Source organism: Eubalaena glacialis, chromosome 2 (genome assembly GCF_028564815.1).
Source record: "Eubalaena glacialis isolate mEubGla1 chromosome 2, mEubGla1.1.hap2.+ XY, whole genome shotgun sequence".
In the NCBI taxonomy this organism is placed as follows: Eukaryota; Metazoa; Chordata; class Mammalia; order Artiodactyla; family Balaenidae; genus Eubalaena; species Eubalaena glacialis.
The window spans coordinates 157,715,943-157,739,684 of NC_083717.1; the positions used below are offsets into that span (position 1 = coordinate 157,715,943).

At 40.5% G+C, this 23,742-nt stretch overlaps 1 protein-coding gene across 2 annotated transcripts in view; it reads right to left on the bottom strand.

Moving 5' to 3' along the window:
• The window catches only part of WDR89 (WD repeat domain 89), a 34,756-nt gene extending 11,349 nt beyond the window's left edge, over positions 1-23,407 (bottom strand). The window contains exons 1-3 of one of the 2 annotated variants that reach the window (XR_009699565.1): positions 23,351-23,407; positions 11,332-11,460; positions 3,602-4,274 (exon numbers count right to left, since the gene is read on the bottom strand). The gene's annotated coding sequence lies outside the window, so the exon portion shown is untranslated. Of the gene's footprint in view, positions 1-3,601; positions 4,275-11,331; positions 11,461-23,350 lie in introns of those variants that run through there. The other variant, XM_061182663.1, reaches the window with a different exon arrangement.
• Positions 23,408-23,742: the final 335 nt, after the last annotated feature.

The following is a 23,742-nucleotide window of genomic DNA, read 5'->3' on the forward strand; positions in this document are numbered from 1 at the left end:
GCTTCCAAAGAACAGAGTATTGAAAGAGTAAAAGACAGTAAATTCAACTAGAGAAAATCAGAAGACACCACCTTAACCAACTGATCAAGGTCAGCATCTTTGGTGGTAAGTCATGTTGATGTCACCTGCCCTCTGATGTGATGTGATGAGAAAGATAGTTTACTTCTGTGGCATTCGTCTCAAAAATTCATAACCCCAGCCTAATCTTGAGAAAACGTCAAACAAACTCAATTGAGGGACAATCTACAAATACCTGGCTAGTACTCTTCAGGTTTCAAAGTCATGTTAGCAGAGCATTTGGAAGCAGTAGCTGCTAATGTCTAATGTCATGTGCTAGTGGCAAGGTCAGTGGCAAATGGGAAAAATCTAATGTTAGCTACAAAAGTTCTATACTGGACATTAAAGAACAGTCCCTCATATGCATTACCAATATGTCCTAGAGAAATCAATACCTTGGGATAAAAAGCATGCATTGGTTTAACTTCAGCAGAACATTTCTAAGAAAACTTTTATATCAAAAATTTAGAGAAATTTGTGTGTATGTTTTAAACTGATACATAATTGGCCTTAAAATAATCTATCAAAGAACCATTTGTTTTAAATTGGGCAGAAGTGCTGCATATTTAGTGGAAGGTATGCTAAACTGACATCTGCTACAATTTCAATGCAATTTTAAATATCATATTCATTAATGACTGAGACAATGTCTTTGTAAATTAATCCTGGTTAGCGAGCCTGAATATGCTATTCTTGTTCACACGAATGTTCAAGATACTGGTTACAGCAACATATGGCACTTCATGCATTAAATACACTAAAATTCTTAGGGAGAGCACAGTTTTTAAAGTGCAGGAATTTGTTACCAAGGAAAAGAGGGAGGGGGTGGGAAGGAATGACACACACACACTCTCATGCAGTATGAGATTATCCTTCAGGTTCCAGATATAACATACAAAGTATCTTTTAAAAAACAAAGACATTTTCCTCAATAACATCTTGAGATATCCAGTTTCTCAAGTAAATCTTTCACCCCAAAGTTACCCTTTATAGTAAGTCTATGAATACCCAGCTTCTTTCAACAAGAACAATGAACTGTCTTTGCCTTTCCAAAACAACCAGCTGGTTAACCAAACAGAGAAGAAACCAAACTTCTTCAGTCACCAGATGTCTTAATTTGGAACAGATAGTAGCAATGTGGAATAATCCAATTCTTGAATTGGTACTCTATGTTTACTACTTCTTTTTCTAATTCTCAATAGATGCTTTTAAAAATTAAGCAAATGCTCTCTGTAATAACTGCAAAAAAAAGGAAGGGAGAGGGGGAATTAAAAGAGTAATGACCTACAATAGAATGATGTTAACATTATCAAAGAACAATCCACTTGAATATTATGTTATAGTTAGAAACTGATACGCAATATCATTAAATCCCTGGGACTTCCCTGGTGGTCCAGTGGCTAAGACTCCATGCTCCCAATGCAGGAGGCCCAGGTTTGATCCCCGGTCAGGGAACTAGATCCCACATGCAGCAACTAAAGATCTCGCATGCCACAACTAACACCTGGTGCAGCCAAATAAATAAATATTTTTAAAAATCATTAAATCCCTATTCAATAATTCAGAAACGATTCTCGAATGGCTAACATGACAGGCCTAAAACACACTGGATTTAGCAAAGTCCCTGCTCTCAACAAAGAGCAGTGGGGAGACAGACAGATATAAAGACAAATAACTAATTATAATAATGAAAATAGTGATAAGTATTATAAAAAATAATATTGGGTAAGGCAAGAAATGGGGCAGGAATAGCTTTTTAGATTTGGTCATTAAAGGCAAGCCTCTCTCATGAGGTGAGATTTGAGCCGAGACCAGAATAAAATGAGGGAGCAAAGTATTGGACCGTGTGAACCAAGAAAAAAATAATGAAACGAAAATAAAAACAAAAATAAACAAATGGGACCTAATTAAACTTAAAAGCTTTTGCACAGCAAAAGAAACCAGAAACAAAACGAAAATTCAACCCTTAGAATGGGAGAAAATATTTGCAAACGAAGCAACCGACAAGGGATTAATCTCAAAAATATATAAATGGCTCATGCAGTTCAATATCAAAAAAATAAACAACCCAATCCAAAAATGGGCAGAAGATAATTTTCTCTCCTGGGCAGAGAAAAATAGCAAGTGGGCCAGTGCAGCTAACACTGAGTCAGAGAAAGAAAGTGGTGTAGGAAATAAGGTTGAAGAGGTAGCTGCAGTCAGATAAGAGCTTTGCAGGCCACGGTAAGGACTTCAGATTTTATTCTCAAGTGAGAAAGCAAGCCACTGCAGGTTGACAGCAGGTGAGAAACGTCTGTGAAGAGATTCCTCCAGCTGCTGACTGGAGAACAGACCTAGGGCAAGAATGAAAGTAGTAAAGAGGCTTGTGCACAATTTGGGGCAAGAGATACGAAAGTAGGGAGAAGTGGCTGGATTCAGGCCACAATTATGAAAGAGGAAGAAACAGCATTTTCTCATTAGACTTCAAGATGGGTGTGAGAAGAAGTGTCAAAGATGATTCTTAGGTTTCTGGCCTCAGCCACAAAGTGAAAAACCATTGGCATGTTACTTTTAGGATAATTACAAGCTTTCAGGATAATTACAAGATGATTAATTAGATAATAAGACAATTATCCAATTGTTTAAATAGTCTTTATAAACTGTGGTATATTATTATACACAGCAAAAAAACAAAACAAAAACCCACACACCACTGGTACATGCAACAAGGTGGATGAATCTCAGAATTGTTTAGTGACAGAAGCCCGACACAAAAGGTTACTACAGGATTTCACTTATACAAAGTTTAAGAACAGGTAAAACAAATCTACAGTGGTGGCAGTCGGAATACTGGTTATCTTTTGGGGGAATCTGGACTGGGGAAGAAAGCAAGAGAACTTTGTGAGTCGTGATTATGCACCGATGTATACATTTGAAAAAAAAACAAATCATCATGGAGGAGAATGACCCTCTGCCTCCATCACGATTCTCACACTGAGTAAAAAGCATCAACAGTCTACTGCTGGAGGAGAAACAGCATGGTGAGAAATCCCCTATCTGGCACATGCCAGCAGTGCCTGCTAAAAGTTGCAAGTGGAGAAGGACAATGAGGAAAGCCCTCCAGCATCCCAGGCCCAACATGCAGTGGCTTATTAACATCAGACAAAGGAGAGGTCTGAACAAGCACTATTAATTCACTCAAAATTATCATAGACCTAAATGTGAGGGCAAGAACTACAAAACTTCTAGGAAAGAAGCAGAGAAGTTATGACCCTGGGTTAGGTGAAGATTTCTTAGAATCCAAAAGCACAAACCAGCAAAGAAAAACTTGAATTAATTAAAATTTTAAACTTCTCTGCTTTTTGAAAATCAGTTAGGAAAATAAAATGTCAATCTCTGGGACTTCCCTGGCAGTCCAGTGGTTAAGACTCTGTGCTTCCAATGCAGAGGGCGCGGGTTCAATCCCTGGTCGGGGAACTAAGATCCCACATGCCGCTGCAGTGCAGCCAAAAAAAAAAAAAAAAGTCAATCTAAAAGAAAAGAGGTGAAGCTTAAGTTACCAGAAATCAAGTTTATTAGGGAACAGCAGAGGAATTGCAATTCGCGACAGCCAAGCTGCAATGAGTTACAGGCAAGTCTGTTGAAGGTTTAGGATGGGTTGCTTTTATGGGCAAGCAGTGCAAAAAAGGAGAGTCCAGTTGGGAGCCATGCAGCAAGTCACTGGTTCGAAGATGGGAAGAGATTCTTGGCGGATGCTCATTAGTCACAGGTTAAGTTTCGATAAATCTGTAAATGTGATAATTCTCTAAATCGGGTATTCATGGGAAATCAGTCTCTCAGTCTTTAAGTTGTTTTTCTGAAGGCACATGAATGGGTCTACATTTCATATCCTTTGGTTCCATTTTAGATTAAAATCCTTTCACTCTTCCCTCGCTTGAGCAAGATCTTTCACAGACAGTATCGCCGATCAACCTTATTGCGTGGGTATTTGTTTAGTCAGAGATGTTGTTAGATGTTGGGCTGTGTGTCCCTTGGAGCTGCAGAGGACCATTCTAAGATGTTCTGTGCCACCGAAGAGGGAAATGGCAAGTGGATTTTTGGCTTCATTTGAACAACATGGGGAATCTCAGTCATACTCCTCTAAGGTGGTCAGGTTGGTTTCCACGGTCAATTGAGCCTCATGATAAGCCTCAGGAACTTTATTCTGTACATACATCTGAGAGAAAGACATTTGCCTACTGAAATAAGACAGTAGAAATTTCATTAGGAGGATGACACCCAGGGTCAGAAGTCCAGTTATGGTTACGGAGTGGAACAAACTTCTCAACCAGTTTCCCCAGCTACCTATATTTAATAGGTTGAGAATGTCCCAAGTCCTGGAGCTTGGCCTATTTCAGTTAACAGATTGATACTGTCCATCATTTTTATTTCTTGCATTATTTTTCCCCATTTGTTAACATAAAAACAGCCTTCCTCCCCAAGCAGGACACAGGTTCCTCCCTAGTGTGCAGTGAGGAGGTGTAGTGCTCTGTAGTTTTGTGAGACGACTTCCGCTAGGCTGTCTGTTTGTTGATTTTCAAAGGCTCTAAGAGAAGCATTAAGGGTAGTTGCCATGACTATGGAGAGGTTTCAAATTGCTTTTTCAAGTCCGTTACTCCAACCCACGGGGAAAAAGACTCAGGCAAAGGCACGCCCAAACCCCTTTCTATCTACTATGGGGTTATTTGTGGGCATCCATCCAAAATTATATCCATCCCAGCTTTGACGCACTCTTTTAAGTTGTTAGGAGAAAGAACCCAGACTGGGTACATAGGCAGTGGAAGGGCAACAACTCCACAACGTCCCTTCCATTTAAGGAGGAGTGTTTCTGCAAAGAAATAACCAGTGTTTTCTAAAGACAGGGTGTAAGTGGGCCCCCTTTTTTTCCCTGGTATAAAAGAAGAGCTCTCAGGATCAAAAACATGGTCATTTACACATAGCACATGACAGCATGGTGGGAATGGCTATAAGAACATTTTAAATTTCTATACATTTGGAGTAATAGGTGAGTTTGATTATTGCGGGTGAGTTTCTCATGGAGGTCTGGGGAATCTCCAGGGAGAAGGTAAGCTGAATTAAGTTCCCACCATTCACCAGATTTTTGGTCAATTCCCCATTAAGTACCATTGAAAGGAAGCACATCCGCTTCCCATTCCCTGGTACCATTATAATTTTCATTATCCCACCACAGAGATACATTAATGGAGGAGACATTTAGTCTTCTTGATTCCAGCAGGGAGTGAATTCATGATCATCTGAATCATATAGAATTGTATAGTTACAAGTGTTTAGTGGGAGGGAGGTCAGAGTTTTGCCAGTACCATAAATGTTTTCGAAACACAAAGAAAGATTTTGGGTAAGAGTCCAGATTGATTAAGGGGTATTCCTTTATGGGCAGGGGGCACCCAATGGAATGCTGTAATGTCTGGTGCCAATTTGCTGCAAGGAAGAACATGCACCTCTTCAAAGTTACCAAAGGAAAAGCCTACATCTCTGCCAGACAGATTTCGCCATCCTTCTAAGGTTAATGGCCAGGTTACCAGTTCAGGTTCATCATGAATGTTATTAGCTCTGGCACAAATCAAACAATCAGTAAGGCTGGCAGAGTCAGGGAGTTTTGGTAAGGTGCGCCAAGGGATGCGCTAAAGCTAAAGAGAGCAGCAAGAAAGCCAAAGAAAGGGCAATTAGAACTTTAGGCAGCATGACACAGGCCTGGTCTGGATATCTTGGGAAAGCTGTCTACTTCTGATGTCATCTGCTTCAGTAGAAAATTTTAGCTTTGAATCACCAGTTAGGTTGCAGATCCATTCAAGTTTGGGGGCCTTTTTATAGGAGACGCATGAATCCAGAAGTCCATCCCTTGGAGCTTAGCGACACAGGGGTTAGTCAGCAACAGCTGGTAGGGGCCCTTGCAACAAGGTTGGAGGGAAACTTTATGGATATGCCTTCTCCAACAGACGAAGTCACCAGGCTGCAAAGTGTGGTGTTTGACATCTTTGTCTCCTGGGAGCATGCTGTGGAAAGATTATTCCTCCAAAGCATTATTATTGTCAATGGATTTAATTAGACCTTTGCAAAACTGAAATATATCCCCTTTTATTATTTGTAGGTCAAAGGAAGCAGGGACTAAATGCGTTGGCTGTCCTATAATTATTTCAAAGGGTGAGAGCTTATGAATCCTGAATGGAACAGGTCCAAGATTTAGAAGAACCAGCAGAAATATTTTTGGTTGAGGTATTTGGAGATTTTTAACTAATTCAGCCAATGGATCTTGATAATTCCATTTGTATGTTCAACCAGTCCTGAAGAGTGAGGATGATAAGCAAAATGAAAATGTTGTAGAACTGGCCAGATGGCACAGATTTGTGAAAGTACTTGTCCAGTAAAGTGGGTTCTCCAGTCACTATGGAGTTCCAGGGAGGTTCCTCAAATGGAAGTAATCTTTTCTAAAAGGACTTTAGCTACAGAAGAGGCAGCTGCCTTTCTACATGGAAATGCTTCAGTCCATGTGAAAACATGCACACCATTACTAGCCTAATATATTTATATCCAGGAGACAGGGACAATTGTATGAAACCCATCTGCCGGACCTCAAATGGTCTATTGGGTAAATCAAAATGTCCCCAGGCAGTGTAGATAGCCTTCTCTGGGTTGAATTTAGGACAAGATATGTGTTTTTTGTGGCCTTGCCGACGTTTCTCCACCAATATTGATTCATAAATGTTACCATTTTCTCACTGGACCAATGGTTTAAGTCATATATGGTAGTTAAAAAGGGAAATTTTAGATTTTTTTTTTGGCAGGACCAATTTATTACTGGGTCCAAACCAGAGTCCCTTTACTTCACGGTACCAACAGCCTTTGATTTTCCAATTCTGTTTTTCTCTTTCAGAGGCCAACTGTTGTACTTCCCTGGCTAGTTCCCTTAGGTCCTCGCCAGGGGGAGTAGCCTTCTGGACCATGACAGAGGTTTGGTTTATAGATCTCAGAAGGGCGGCATTTTTTGCAGGAATACTGGTGAGGTGGTTTCCTTTGGCTTCCAGAAAATCAGACTTGGAATGCCCAGGGACTTTAATGATAGCCAGAGCTGCTGGCAGCAGTACAGCATCCAACAAATTTTGGACATAAGGGCCATTCTTAATTTTAACTCCACTAGAAGTAAGGAAACCCCACTGTTTCCATAACATTCCAAAGTCATGGGCTATCCCAAAGGCATGTCAACTATCTGTACAGACATTTGCCGTCTTGCCTTTGGCTAAAACATATGTTTGAATGAGAGCATGTAACTCCGCTTGTTGGGCTGAAGTGGTCGAAGGTAAGGGTGCAGCCTCAATGACCTTGCATACCTGGCACAGAATTTGCCATTCTCACTTTTTAGGCAAGAACCATCAATTAACCAGATCAGCATTCACCAAGGGGGTTTCTTGTAAGTCATCATGAGGGGTCAAGAGGTGATCCATCAAAGTCAAACAGACATGGGGAATTTCATCAGTGCAAGAGGGAAGAGGGATAGCAGGGTTGAGACTGTTATAATGAATAAGGGTCATATGAGGGGAGGTTAGTAAGAGGATTTCACAGGTGGTAAGACGCCTCGCTGAAAGGTGTTGAGTGTAGTGCAAAATTTAAGAAAGGCTCAACAGGCTAAGGTACAAAGATGATCAAGGAGGATCCTATAACAATCTCTTCAGTAGCCTTTACTAAAAGAGTGGAAGCAGGCATAGCTCTAAGGGGTGGGGGTGGAGTATTCTCAGGCCACTGGATCTCACTGTTGGCTGTAGAAACCTAAAGGTCGGTGATAGCCCCCATGTTTTTGGGTAAGTAATCCGAGGGCATTCCCTTCCTTCTCATATACAAAAAGGAAAAAGGGTAGCTGATAATTTAGGTGTCCAAAGGCAGGTGGATTTATTAGGCTTTCCTTCAAGATCTTAAAGGCCAAGCTATCTTGATCATCCAAACAATGGGGTCAGGTTGGTGTTCTTTAGTAAGGCATATAGGGGCTGAACCACTAAGGAGAAATCTGGGATCCAATTATGACAATGACCAGCTAGCCCAAGAAAGCCTCCAGAGAATTTTATGTCATTTAAATCAGCCTTTCAAACTTGTGAGAAGTAAGAAGGCCTCAGTAAAGCCTTGAGGCATGACTGTCCAGATGTACTGTTGTCCTTCTCAGGTAAAGGCAAAGAGACACTGACTACCCCTTTCAACAGGGATACTAAAAACCCACTGTATAAGTTGACTAGAATGTAAAAGTTGCTTCCAGTATGGATGGATACCAACAGCATGTGGGGATTAGAAAAGACAGGACGGCAAAGAATTACAATGTTATTTATTGCCCTACAGTCTTGGACAAATCTCCATCCTCATCCTGCTTTTTTAACAGGCAAAATAAGGGTATTACAAGGACTAGCACAAAGAATAATAGGCCCTTGGGCCTTATGGTCCTCTATAATGGGCCTTATGCCCTGTAAACCTTCCTTATTCACAGGATATTTGTTTATTCTTAGGAGAGGTTTCGTGCGGTCAATCTGGATCATAATGGGAGGGGCACCATGAATTGTGCCTTTTTCTGTTAAGAATTTTGTCCAAAGATTAGGGAATACCAGGTTTAATAGGGCGGATGAGTACAAAGTTTGGACTGCCTTGGTTTGTAGAGTGCAAATAATGGCAAAAGGGGTTAAATTTTCCTAAGTGTTGAATTCAAACTCAAGGGATATTTCTGCCTTTTGAGAGAGAAAAAAAAAAGGCAGCATTGTATTTCTCCAGAAAATCTCATCCCAGTAAATGTTTGGGAGCAGGCATTTATCTTGCAAAGGTCCAGACAAAAAAATATGGGCTGAGAAATAAGGACACATTGCAGTTTTTTTAAGACTCCCACTATTTGAACATACATATTACTCCAAGAAAGGGACTGTTTAATTGTAGTGGGGTTCAGCACTTATAAGAGTAGCTCCTGTGTCAATTAATACTGTAAGGAGGGACTTTCCTGGTGGCGCAGTGGTTAAGAATCCGCCTGCCAATGCAGGGGACACGGGTTCGAGCCCTGGTCTGGGAAGATTCCACATGCCGCAGAGCATCTAAGCCCGTGCGCCACAACTACTGAGCCTGCACTCTAGAGCCTGCGAGCCACAACTACTGAAGCCTGCGGGCCCTACAGCCCATGCTCCACAACAAGAGAAGCCACCGCAATGAGAAGCCCGCGCACGGCAACAAAGAGTAGCCCCAGCTTGCCGCAACTAGAGAAAGCCCGCGCACAGCAATGAAGACCCAACGCAGCAATAAATAAATAAACAAACAAATAAATAAATAAATTTTTTTTAAAAAAACTGTAAGGAATTTGTCCCTGATCTGGAGAGTAGTTTCCTCCAGTCTATTTAATGGCAGAACAAGGAACAGTCCCTGTGTGTCCTTGGAGTCCCATCACTGGGGGTGGGTTTGGCCATGGGTTCTTAGAAGCTTGTGACTATTTGGATTTCAATTTGTAGCGATCCTTTTTCCATGGTCAGGTTTTTTATAATAATGACATAGTCCTGTAGGATGGATTTGCTTTGGAGTTTCTATCCGTTGGTGTTGTAGATTCAAAATCTTAGTTGTCTTTTTTCTAGAGTCATCTTCTATGATGTGAGCTAATTTATTAGCCAGATTGACAAGGTCAGGGGTGAACACTGTCTCCCATTCCATACAGGTTCTTTTGAGCAACAAGGATAAGTTCTTGTGCAGGCCATTTATACACATGGAATTAAAAGCCACCTGAGTGGGGACTTCTCTGGTGGTGCAGTGGTTAAGAATCAGCCTGCCAATGCAGGGGACACGGGTTTGAGCCCTGGTCCGGGAAGATCCCACATGCCGTGGAGCAACTAAGCCCGTGCGCCACAACCACTGAGCCTGCGCTCTAGAGCCCGAGAGCCACAACTACTGAGCCCGTGAGCCACAGCTACTGAAGCCCACGTGCCTAGAGCCCATGCTCCACAACAAGAGAAGCCACCACAATGAGAAGCCCGCGCGCCGCAACGAAGAGTATCCCCCGCTCGCCGCAACTAGAGAAAGCCTGCGCGCAGCAACGAAGACCCAACACAGCCAAAAATAAATAAAATAAATAAATTAGTTTTAAAAAAAAATACCATTTAAAAAAAAAAAAAAAAGCCACCTGAGTGGACTCAACGTCTATGGGGAGTCCAGAATTTTCTTTGAAAACAATTTGGAGTTTGTTGTAATAGTCATGGAAGGATTCGGCAGGCTTTTGGATGCATACCTGAGTTTTATTCCAGTCCACAGGTTTGGGGAAGGCTCTAGGGATGGTTCTGTGCAGCCTTTTGGCTATACGATGAGGTTGACCATATAAAAGGACTACTGGTTGGTTTAGCTTAAACCCTAGAAGTTGTTCAGGGTTTCCCCAACCTGCAGTTTTAATCCATTGTGGGGCCTGACATTCTCCAACAAGCAAATGAACTAATTAATAGAGACCAGAGAGACTACGTTGGTAGGTTGGGGTTACAATACTGAATTCCTCAGCAAATGTATGGGGATCCTCAGTTACCTTGGGGAAATCCTTAATTACAGCCCTAATTTTGGTCTTTGTCCATGGGGCGTAGGAAATCTACGGCAGTTTTTAGTAGAATGCTCAGAAGGTCTCATTTTGAAAAAGAAGATCTTAATGGGCTCAGTTTGGTGAGGAACGAAAGTAAATTCAGACAGAGGAGAGACTCAGGAAGGGGCAAGGAGGGATACAGAGGAGGTGGAACAGTGGGGTTAGAAAGGACCTCGGTTAGCACTGAGGAAAAGGGCTCTGGAACTTTTTTATCCATCTTTGGTTGTTTATTTGCTTCAGTTAATGTAGAAACAATAAGGAGGCAATTTTAGAATCCTGAATGTTTAGTAGCCTCTAGATACCAATTAAAATAACAATCCCACCCAGATTGCTTAATATTGTAGCCATGGTCTTCTAACTTAGTTCAAAGAAAACAAGTTTGGGGAGAGCAAAGGTTCCACAAAATGACAGTTGGAGTTCTATGTTATCCTTTGTAAGATTGGTCTATTTAGTCAAACATGCACATGAGGAAGGACCATAATTTTTTTAACATAAAACTGGCTAGGATTCCCCAAGGGGGAGACCACCTTTAGTACATTCAGATGACTAGATAAAATTATCAGAAACAAAAGAGAACTTACCAGAAAGACAATCTGTCTTTATCTAGATTTTGAATAAAGTAAGACAGCTCAACCAAAAGGAGGTAGCTTGAGATCTGAGAGGAGACTTACCAAACTGAAAGTTACAGCGACTCACAGAAGCAAACAGTGCAAAGGACTCAAGTGCAGGAACCTCACTTGATCCCGGAAGTTCAAGTGGTTGGCGCCTTCAGATCACTTATGACACCATGTAATGTCAACCTAAAAGAAAAGAGGTAAGCTGAGGCAAACTCGGGTTACCAAAAATCGAGTTTATCCTGGAGTAGCAGAGATATTGCAGTTCGGGACATGCATGCTGCAGTAAGCTACATGTGAGTCCACTGAAGGTTTAGGTTGGGTTGCATTTATAGGCAAGGAGTGCAAAAGGGGAGGGTCCAACTAGGGGCCATGCAGAGGGTTCACTGGCTCAAAGACAAGGAGAGATTCATTGGTCAGAGGTTAAGTTTCAGTCTTTTGTAAATCAGGCATTTATGGGAAATCAGTCAGTCTTTAAGTTTCATTGTTCTGAGAGGACAAGTGTGAGATTCTCCATTCCATATCCTTCAATTCCATTTTAGATTAAAATCCTTTTACAGTTTTATCCACATCAGGCTGGAGGGACATATGGGGGTAGCCAAGGGAGGATGTAAAATAGACATTTGGATACATCAGTTTACAGCTCAGGAGGAAAGTATAAAACTGGGTCATCAGACTATAGGAAATAGGCAGTAGTTAAAAACTAGGGAATTGGATGAAACTCCTGAAGGGGAATTATACAGAATGATATAAAACAACAGGTCAAGAATGGAATCCTGAGAGCTTCCCTGGTGGCGCAGTGGTTAAGAATCCGCCTGCCAATGCAGGGGACATGGGTTCGAGCCCTGGTCCGGGAAGATCCCACATGCCGCAGAGCAATTAAGCCCGTGCGCCACAACTACTGAGCCTGCACTCTAGAGCCTGCGAGCCACAACTACTGAAGCCTGCGGGCCCTACAGCCCATGCTCCACAACAAGAGAGGCCACCGCAATGACAAGCCCATGCACCGCAGCAAAGAGTAGTCCCTGCTCGCCACAACTAGAGAAAGCACACGCGGAGAAATGAAGACCCAATGCTGCCATACATACATACATATACATACATAAATAAATAAATATAAATTAGGAAAAAAAAAAAGAATGGAACCCTGAAACACCAGTTAAAGGAATGGGCAGAGGAAAAATAAAAACTATAAAGGAGACAAAGAAAAAAAAAAGAAACAGAAGAACCTCAGAAAAGTGGCCAAACAATAGACAGCTAGTATTAACTGATCATTAATAACTAGGTTCCTGTATCAGTCTCTTCACATGCATTGCTTCATTTAACCCTACCAATAACCCTAAAAGATAATCTTTTTATTACTGCTGTTTAGGTGAGGAAACTGAGGCTTAGAGAAATAGGTATTGCACAGTAGTTAAGAGAATGGGTATACCGCCAGACTGTCAGGGTTCAAATTCTGGCTTCACCAGCTGCATAGCACAGGGAGATCAGCTCTGTGCTTTGTGACCACCTAGAGGGGTGGGATAGGGAGGATGGGAGGGAGACGCAAGAGGGAGGGGATATGGGGATATATGTATATGTATAGCTGATTCACTTTGTTATAAAGCAGAAACTAACACACCATTGTAAAGCAATTATACTCCAATAAAGATGTTAAAAAAAAAAATTCTGGCTTCACTAGCTATGTGCTTCAGCTTCCTATTCTTTAAACAGAGGTTAACAGTTCCAACCTAACAGGGTTGTTATAAGATATAAACTAATTACTACATGTTAAGTGCTCAGAATGATGCCTGGCCCGAAAGACCAAGAAGTGCCAGCACAGAGAACTTCAAAGAAATGCAAGTGTCAAACGATAAACTTGCAGAATAACCTATTAGATTTTACATATATATATACATATCCCCCATGCTGTTAACCATGATAACTGACATCAAACTGAATATATACACTGGGGGGGAGGGGGGGCAGGGAGACAAGCATACTAGATACTTCTACAGTGAATTCACAGTATGAAATGTTCTCCCCAAAAGTCACCAAACAGAAAGATGCTTTAACACTTCAACATACTAATAATTCTTTTAATTTTCACTGTTAACCAGTGCCTGAAATAAGGTTAAGCCAGAATGAGGCTTCCTAATACTGGAGAGCTTATAATCACGTCCACATATCTCTCATACAAAAGGCAACAGTTTATAAATATTTATAAATTGATAGTTAAAGATATCTTCTTTTACATTTTGAAGTATAGATTCACTATTTATTACTCCAAATCAGATGAGTATCCAAAAGGGATCTATTGAAATAGAAATCAAAACAGTGGTAAAAACCCTTAAACATAAATATTTATAGCTTTATATTCGTGTAAAGATTCAATAGGACAGACCAGTTCTCTTAACCACTTTGTGCCATATCACGGGAAGATCAGAATCTAGTTAAGTTCTAAACTCATTTCCTTTCCTCTGAACACAGTGAAAGATCCTGATATTAGAAAAATAACCAACAAAAGGCATAATTCTTGAACCATGCTACAAAAGCCGGATATTAAGAGGAAAAAAAAAATTCCACGCTTACTGTATAGATCTGATGTGAAGGATAAAAAGGACTGGAAATAATGTACTGTCAAGTTTAACTTTACTAAACATGAAGACTTAAGCTACCAAATTCTTTTTTAATACTTGCCTTCTTTGCTCATGGCACTGATGACTACTGCCATCGAGCAACAGGTGCAAAAATTAGAGAATGACAAAAAACATCATTCAGGACTTAATTACAAAGTCTCTAAACAGAATAAATTTCCACTGTTACCGAGGATAACTGAGATTTTCTTAAGTTGTTTTTTCCTCTTCACCTGGCAATATAAATTCCTACCCCTATGTGAACTCCTAGATTTTATCCTCAACCCTGATCTCTCTTCAAAATTCCAATCCTATATTTCTAATGTCTGCCTAGACCTCTACCCCTGAACGTGCTGCCAAAAGTTCAAATTAAATATACTCAAAATGTAACTCAAACATATATTCTTCATCTCTGTTAACTGCACAATCTTCTCAGTCACCAAGGCTCAGAATTACCTTTGATTAAAGGGAGGCAAACGACAAGATTCCCCTAGCTAATAAAGTCTACCTTGAAAATCTCCCTTTACATCCATCTCCTCACTGTTTGTCCTGCCACTATCCTCCTGTTTTCCATTACCTCTCGCCTGCAACTGCAATAACCTCCGCTGTGCCTGATACAGAGCATGAACAGGAAACACTTGACTTAACATCTGATTCCTGGCCAAAGATGTCAAGAACGGGAAAATTTCTTACTTCCCACACGAGAAATATCATGTGAGAGTTTTATTCTTAGAAGCCAACTTCATGTTGTAAAAAATATTGACACTCAGTATATCAGAAATAAAAGCAAATATAGATTTCACAAACATTTCTTAAGTACATAAAACGAAACACTTAATTTTTATGAAGTCTGATATACATTCTTTTGTTGTTTCTGCATGAACTGCAGATGTTTGAACATGTGAATTACACACTATATTTTATAGCAAGCCCAGACTCATCAATACTTTAATAGGCTAGGCAAAATATTTTCCCCACAATACAACTGCAAAAAGAGTTGCTACTCTCTCCAAGACTCCTACATCATTTTCTTGAGTTATCTAGATAATACCCATGCTTCAAGATATAGCTCAAATTCTACCAGTACTACAAAATCTTTCTTAACTAAGCCTAAAGTGAGTTTCTACTTCCTCTGAATGCCAAAATATCAACTGTTATTCATTTAGCAATCATATACCAAATATACTAAAGTGTTATTTATCTCTAGTTATGTTTTATATATTTATATTTGCTTCTTTCTCCAGTGTAAAGTATAAACTTCTTAAGGACAGGAACCATATTTTCCAATTCTCTAATATCAATCCTCCACCAGCCTGAGACTAACTCCACAGCTTACCTCACGAAATGCTACTTCCCATGAGAGGAGTATAAAAATATAAACACACACAAAACACACTCAATAGAGGCAGGCAGGAGGCAAAGATAAGGAACTACACATAGATGTAAAACAATGACAGTCAAAGACAGGAAACACACACACACACACAGAGACCAAGCTTTAGAAGCAGCTATCCATTTTGTGGAGAAATTAAATAGTAATAATATTATCAACATTGATAAAACATCCATAACCACAGTTTAGAGGTAAATTCACTCAAACTCCTAACATCATAGAAAGCACCAGGAAGGCATAACTGAGAAAGCTAAGGAAAGGGCTAGGATTTGGGAACATCACCTTACCATCTCACACAGTACCCTATAGGCAGAAAGTATTCAACAAACACCTGACGGTTTGAATGCAATTTAATAACTAGATCTACAAACTCAAATTTCAGACCAGTATGTTCAAAATGCAACTCTTCTTTCACAAAATACTTTACGGGATCAAACTAACTCAAAATTCCAGTATAATGCACTAAATACTATGTGCTTTTCTTATATGATATAAACATGCTTTTGATGCCAAAAAGATACATCCACATTATAATCTTTCAAGATTTTAAAAAATAACCCAATGATTCAAAAAATTGTATTCTTCCTACTTTTAGAATGGCTCAGGGTATTTGTGTGATTTTCAGGCTCCCTTCTTAGTTCCTAAGAAATAATTTGACTTTACAACCTCTGGGTGGGGGGGGCAGGGGAAGGGAAAGTTTGGAAAGAATAAAATAGCTCTGCAAAAATAATTCAGTGCTACATTAAATACAAATTAATGATAGGCTAATGAAATCACAGTGGCGCAGTGGTTAAGAATCCGCCTGCCAATGTAGGGGACACAGGTTCCAGCCCTGGTCCGGGAAGATCCCACATGCCACGGAGCAACTAAGTCCGTGCGCCACGACTACTGAGCCTGTGCCCTAGAGCCCGCATGTCCCAACTACTGAAGCCCGCGTGCCTAGAGCCCATGCACCACAACAAGAGAAGCCACAACAATGAGAAGCCCGCGCACCGCAACGAAGAGTAGCCCCTGCTCACTGCAACTAGAGAAAGCCCGCACACAGCAACGAAGAGCCAACACAGCCAAAACTTAAATAATTAATTACTTAATTAAAAAACAACAACAACAAAAACTAACCATTATGGAAAATTTAGCTTCAGTATCTTTTCTTTCTTCCTTTCTTGAAAACAGATGCCTGTCATGCATGCTAACAACTTTAGGTCTGAGTAATACAGGGCTGAAGGATTCATGAAGAAAGGGAAGCAGTCTGACAGAATTAGAACCAAGATAAAAATACTCTAACAAGCAGCCAAGAATTGGAAACACAATGGAAAATGAAGGAACGTGTCTCTGAGATGGACCTAGTCAATATGAGTGAGCTGAAAGGTGTTAAAGGTGGAAATGAAGGCAGTGTTTTTATGGGAAAAGATCTGCACTAGAAGTAAGGAGGCTTACCTTTTTTTTTTTTTGCATGTGACCTTCAGTAAATTACAGATCCAATCTGAATCTTGGTTGCCTCACATTTTCCACTTGTTCTGTTTACTGATACTTTTGTATGCATCAGTGACATTAACAGTAACTAAGACATACTGAACTCTTGTTATAATCCAGGCACTGTTCTAAATGCCTTATATGCATTATATCTCTTTAACCTTCCAGACAGCCCTACAAAGTAGGTACACTTACTTCTCCCATTTTATAATTAGGAAGTAAAGCTTAGAAAAGGTAGGTGATATGCCAGAGGTCACTTTGCTCACAAATGCATAGCAGGGACTGGAACTCAAAACTGGTTTCAGGGGCTTCCCTGGTGGCGCAGTGGTTGAGAATCTGCCTGCCAATGCAGGGGACACGGGTTCGAGCCCTGGTCTGGGAAGATGCCACATGCCGCGGAGCAACTGGGCCCGTGAGCCACAACTACTGAGCCTGCGCGTCTGGAGCCTGTGCTCCACAACTAGAGAGGCCGCGATAGTGAGAGGCCCGCGCACCGCGATGAAGAGTGGTCCCCGCTTGCCGCAACTAGAGAAAGCCCTCACACAGAAATGAAGACCCAACACAGCCAAAAATAAAAAAAATTAATTAACTAAAAAAAAAAAAAACAAAAAACTGGTTTCAGAGCCCACACTCTTAAATACTTTCTTATACTGCCTCTCAAATGATATAAAGGAAATATTTTACAAAGCATTCTTAAATGGCCATTCAAATGTGAAGTCCTGTTATAATTCTTATTTGCACTAATCAAAATGACTTCATACAACCAAGCAACATAAAGTTAAAATATTTAAAGCATAAATATGTGGAAGGCCTTAACAAAGTTTTTTAAGACAGTGGTAATATCAATGATGTGAAATCCAGTGCAAATTTTATTTGAATGTATGTGTAAATTTCCAAGTATTTATAGGCTTAGAGACTTAAAATATCAGCTACAAGATATAATTTAAAATATAAGCCATCCCCTAGAGCTTTTTCTCTTTTAGCTATTATTTCACATTAATACTTGATGAATGATATTGAATAAAATCATTAAGGAAGGAATTTATTTAATAGTGTTTGTCAGGCACTGTTTTAAGCACTTCACAAATATTTACTCATTTAATCCTAACAGCCTACAAAGTAGTTATAATTGGAGCCAGTATTCAACTCAGGTCGTCAGGTTTAAGGATCTGTGCTCTTAACCACTAGCTCCACTGCAATTCAAGGAATGGTGAAATTCTTCTTTTTTTTTTTAGGCCAATAAAAAGTACTAATGATCAGGATGAATGTCCACAAAGAGAATGGAGCCATCACTTACCTCAGCATACATACTAATACAAAGAAACATGTAAAAGAAATATGTTAACTGATATGGTAAACTAATCTACACTATCAGGAAAAGTTATTAGTCTTTGGAAGAAGAGGTTTCTTTTAATTTTCCTATGAAATTGTACTGTTAGCAAACCAAAGGAATGAAATTGGGAAAATAATATTAATTAACACTAATATTAATTTAAAAGACTTGATAGACAGGATTTTTATCATTTTTTGGTCCAGTCATCTTATGAAGCAGCAAAAAACCTAAAAAAAAAAAAAAATCACTTGAACGAGTGGATTTCACAATAGAATTCATGCTAAATTTGAACCCTTTTAAGGTATAACAGATACTTAATATAACCTTATATTTTGTTTATGAAAGAATTACATTTTTCAAAGGACTATAGTATGTTATTTCGTCTGTTTCTCACAACTCTGAGAGTTAAGTAGGAGAAGTACTATTATTCTTATTTTACAAATACGAAACTTAAGCTCAGAAAAGTTAAATATTGTGCATGGTCTAGATATACCTTCTGACTCCAAGTGCTTCTTCTATTACATCATGCTGCCAAAATTTTAAGCTTTATACTTTTCAAGTTGTTTCACAGCCAAGAACATTTGGAAAATATACATAATGAAGTTTTATGGTCGTTAAAATGTAAAGAGATTTGCTAAAAATCTCATTATTGTATGATGTACAAGTTATCTAGCTGAAATGATGAACAAGTTAATTCAGCCAGAATGAACTTGGAACCCAAGAAAAATCTGCATTTAAAGCTAAGTGATAGGGAGTTACTTACACACACACACACACACAAACAAGGTAACTGAATCCAATTTTAAATGCATAAATGTGAAATAATGTAACTCTATAATAATACTATTTTTCAGGAAGTAAAAAAAAAAATCACTTCTAACTACCATTCATCTCAATCACTTAAATGCTAGCTTCCCAGAGATTATCCGTTTCAAAGATAGTTTTTAAAATTGTTCATTCCGGGACATCCCTGGCGGCGCAGGGGTTAGGAATCCACCTGCCAATGCAGGAGACATGGGTTCGAGCCCTCGTCCGGGAAGATCCCACATGCCGCAGAGCAACTAAGCTCATGCGCCACAACTACTGAGCCTGCGCTCTAGAGCCCGCGAGCCACAACTACTGAAGCCCGTGCGCCTAGAGCCCGTGCTCTGCAACAAGAGAAGCCACCGCAATGAGAAGCTTGCGCACCACAAGGAAGAGTAGCCCCCACTTGCCGCAACTAGAGAAAGCCTGCACGCAGCAATGAAGACCCAACACAGCCAATAAATAAATAAAATAAATGAATAAAAAAATAAACAAATAAAAATGTTCATTCCTCTAGGACTTCTCTGGTGGTGCAGTGGTTAAGAATCCACCTGCCAATGCAGGGGACATGGGTTCGAGCCCTGGTCCGGGAAGATCCCACATGCCGCGGAGCAACTAAGCCCGTGCGCCACAACTACTGAGCCTGCGCTCTAGAGCCCGCGAGCCACAACTACTGAGCCTGCGCTCTAGAGCCCGTATGCCACAACTACTGAGCCTGCGCTCTAGAGCCCGTGTGCCACAACTACTGAAGCCCGCGCGCCTAGAGCCTGTGCTCCACAACAAGAGAAGCCACCACAATGAGAAGCCCACGCACCACAACAAAGAGTAGCCCCCGCTTGCCGCAACTAGAGAAAGCCCATGTGCAGCAACAAAGACCCAACGCAGCCAAAAATAAATAAATAAATTTATTTAAAAAATTTTTTTAAATGTTCATTCCTCTATATCTATTTCACCTGAATTACTACCCAGCCAAGGAACAGAGAAGGCTAGTGAAGCAAATAGGAACATTTAACAAATAAGTGAAATAGCTTAGGTTTGGATTATCAGTTATATAATTATCGAGAAAACACCCAATAAACTGTACCTTAAGTGCACAAAAATAAAAATGTTGTAGCTATAAACTGTGTACTATACCCTCACAGCCCTAAGTTAGGTGGTGGACCACCCACATTGGACTTGCAAAGAAGACGGCCTAAAACTAGTCTTGTAATCATTAGCTTGACACCACTTTGAGGGAATAAAAGCACTAAAGAAGCTGATAAAGAATTTTTTTGGAATAAGTTATTTGTGGAAAAATATTACAGAATTTTTTCCTTGGGCCCACTTTAGCATGCACGAGAGTAGTTCAAACTCAGGCCTTTTTTTAAAATTTCTTTTTAAAAATTATTATTTTTTATTGGAGTAGAGTTGATCTACAATGTTGTGTTACTTTATGCTGTACAGCAAAGTGAATCTGTTCACATATATCCACTCTTTTTTAGATTCTTTTCCCATATAGGCCATTACAGTCAAACTCAGACCTTGATCTGGTACCCTGTAGACTGCTGATACAAGAGCCATGCCTGGAAAAGTCCAAGATACTGTGGCTGGATGCCTGCTCAAACAGAACAAGGACAAATGGGTGCATCGCACTGCATTGTTATTTATAGAGCAAAGGATGTGAGACTTTTTCTTGTGGACCTGATGATGGCAAAGGTATGGAGCCAGCAAAAAAAGAAATTTGTGTAATAGGTTTGTCTAGAGGCATTTGGACACCAACAGAGTTCACAGGGTGAAGAAACTAAAGGCTGGAAACTAAGGGCTGAGGACAAGTCTTAACAAGTTGGCTACAGGTATTGCCCATTGTAGCAGACTGCTAACTTATCAGCAGATCACTAGCGTAGGCACACAACTAGACTGGTTAGGTGTGGCTATGTGACAGAGTTTTAGCCAAAAGAACCTGAGAAAAATGTAGGTCACTTCTAGGCCTGGCCCACAGAAATGTCCCACATGTGCTTCTCCTTGCCCTTTACCCTTCCATCTCCACGCAAAAAGCACAGAGACTGTTACAGAGTAGTTCTTATATACTGAATGCCTACTTGAAGCTGGGTTCTTTCGTATTTTATCTTATTCCAACATATCCGTACTGGGTGGGATGGTAACAAACCCAACTCATCAGATTCTGTCTCCTGAGAATTATTAATTCCAGCCAGACATGAGAGCAACAGATTATTACCTTCTTCTGAAGATACAACAAAAAACTGAAGTCATCAGAGCTACTATCTCCTTGCTGGGGGGACTAGAGGATATCAATCGTGAGGGACTATCAGTCCAGTTCTCCATGAAGCCTAGTGCATATTCTAGCCTTAGGAGCAATGAGACTCAGCGTATTTAGTTGCATAAATGGCTTCCTTATAATAAATCCCCATCATCTGAGGTCATGCTTCTTAAACTAGGGGACACACCTACGACTATAGTAAACTGGCTATTATAAGAAGCCACAAAATAAACTGTCTATCTCCGTAGAACAGCAATGTTATGATGTGGCAATAGTTCAAAATAGTATCAAACACAAATATTATGAAATTGAATGCAATACTCACATGAATTTTTAAGGCAGAAGATTAGAATATTAAGAAATTTCACTCTTCTAAGGGGTTAATTCAGGCTTTGTATCCACATTACCACAGGAATATTCATTTACCTCTTCTGTTTTCCAGGGGGAAAAGCTGACGTATCAACCTATGGTAACTTAGAAGGGTCTTTTCACAGCAATCCAGAAGTCATTTTTTTTTTTCTCTTACAGCATATCCTACTAGACTTTAAGCTGCACTAGGATAGGATATGTTTTACCCTTCTTTATACCCTTTGTGGCAAGCTAAATAATGCACCCCCAAAACATCCAAGCTCTAATTCCTGGAACCTATGAACGTCTCCTTATACATCAAAAGGGATTTTGTAATTAAGCTAAGGATCTTGAGATGGAGAGATTATTCTGGATTATCTAGATGGGACCTAAGTATAAACACAAGTGCCCCCACTAAGACGAAAGCAGACGGATTTGACTACGGAAGAGAAGGTGATATGATTACGGAAGCAGAGATTGAAGTGATGTGCTTTTAAAATGAAGGAGCCACAAGCCAAGGAATGTAAGAGGCTACCAGAAGCTGAAAAAGGCAAGGAAATGGGACCTCCCTTCAGAGTCTCCCAAAGTAATCAGAACTCAGAAAAGCAGTTAAATGAGCTGATCTACTTTTGCTTTATGCTATCTACAGCAGTCTGAGGAAAGAATACAAACCAGACAAGTACCACTTCTGTATTCACAGGGAATACTATCCTGAACCCTAGATAAGCAGATAAGTGGGCCACATACGCTTAAGAGGTATTTCACACTCAAGTGGTACTAGGCTGCATGCTAACCACTGTATGTGTGTATATATATAATATTTTAATTATAATATATATTGCATATTAATGATAGTCCAGCTTCCACAGGAAAGAATTTGAAAAGCAGAAAACTGTCATATGTAGTTAACATCAGTAATTTATACATATTATATCATTTGATCCTCACGACTCCAGGAAGTAGACAACTCTGGAATTGATTTCAATTCTGCAGTGGAGGAAGCGGCGGCTGAGAAGGTGACTTGCCCAAAGGTTAGTAAATGGCTCCTACTCTGATGTCTTTCTACTATTTTACCTCGATAACATTAATCGATTTACTTCCAGGTATGTTGTATTAACTTCTAAAATAACTTCAAGTTAGGAAAGAAAACAAGACCAACATTTTACAAGCAATACCATATTTAAATTTTACGAGCATGGAAGCCGAATGTCACACTCAATTAAGTGGTCAGAGAAAAGCTGAAGAGAACCAGTGGACGAGTAACTTAACATATCTGTTTCTTCGCATGAAAATGAGAACCGTAACAGTACCTAACCCTTTAGATGTTGCTGTATGGATTAAATGAGATAATACACGTAAAGTGCTTATCATAGTAGCTAGTCTCAGAGTTCGTACTATACACTCCAGCACGTCTCTTCCCAAAGGAAAATCTGCTTTCTGACCCCGAAAATTAACCAACCCAGGAGGTGCGTAATTCAAGAATGCGAGGGAAGGGAATGAGGGTAGGGGAAAAATAGGTCCTGGCTACCTCTCCTTGAACACTTGACGAATAGGCGCTTTGTTTTTACCCAAGAATAACCCAGAGAAGTGCTGGGGGCGGCTTCGGCAACAACAACCTAACCCTTTAAAAGCCCGCGGGGCAGGGACAGCACGGGCATGACCCAGGGGCTCCGACAACTGCACCAGAAGCCCCAACACGTGGTTCTCTCCTCCCAGCTCCTCCCCATTTCCCTCTGCTCCTCGTGCTACAGGCTCAGCGGCTTCGGCTTTCTACAGTCAACCGGCACTGTCGTTGCCCGTCTAGAGAGCTGCCCATCCCAGGAACCTGCCCAACGCAAGTCCGGGAAATATACCTCATCGGAGAGCCCACACCTGCTGCAGGAGAGAACTCGCAGCACAGCCTCTGCACGGACCGGTCGACCGGAACTCCACCCTCCACCTCTCTGATTGGATAAACGCACAAAGGAGGATGCAGAGGATTGGTCAGCAGCAGAGAGGCGGGCCATAGCCCAGGGGACGGGAAAGAGGTTGGGCGGGGGGGAGCGAAGAAGCGCCAGGGGGTGGTCTCTCTCCGGATTGGACGAATGCAAGATATCTGCGCCTGCGTAGACCCAGCTTCCGTATAGCGCCGCACAGCACTGCCCTTTACGTTACGTTAGCGGAAGTTTTAACGACTTATCGTTTGTGCTGAAAGCTTAGGTCTCCTTGCTGCGTGGCCAATAAAGGGCAAGAATAAAACGAGTTC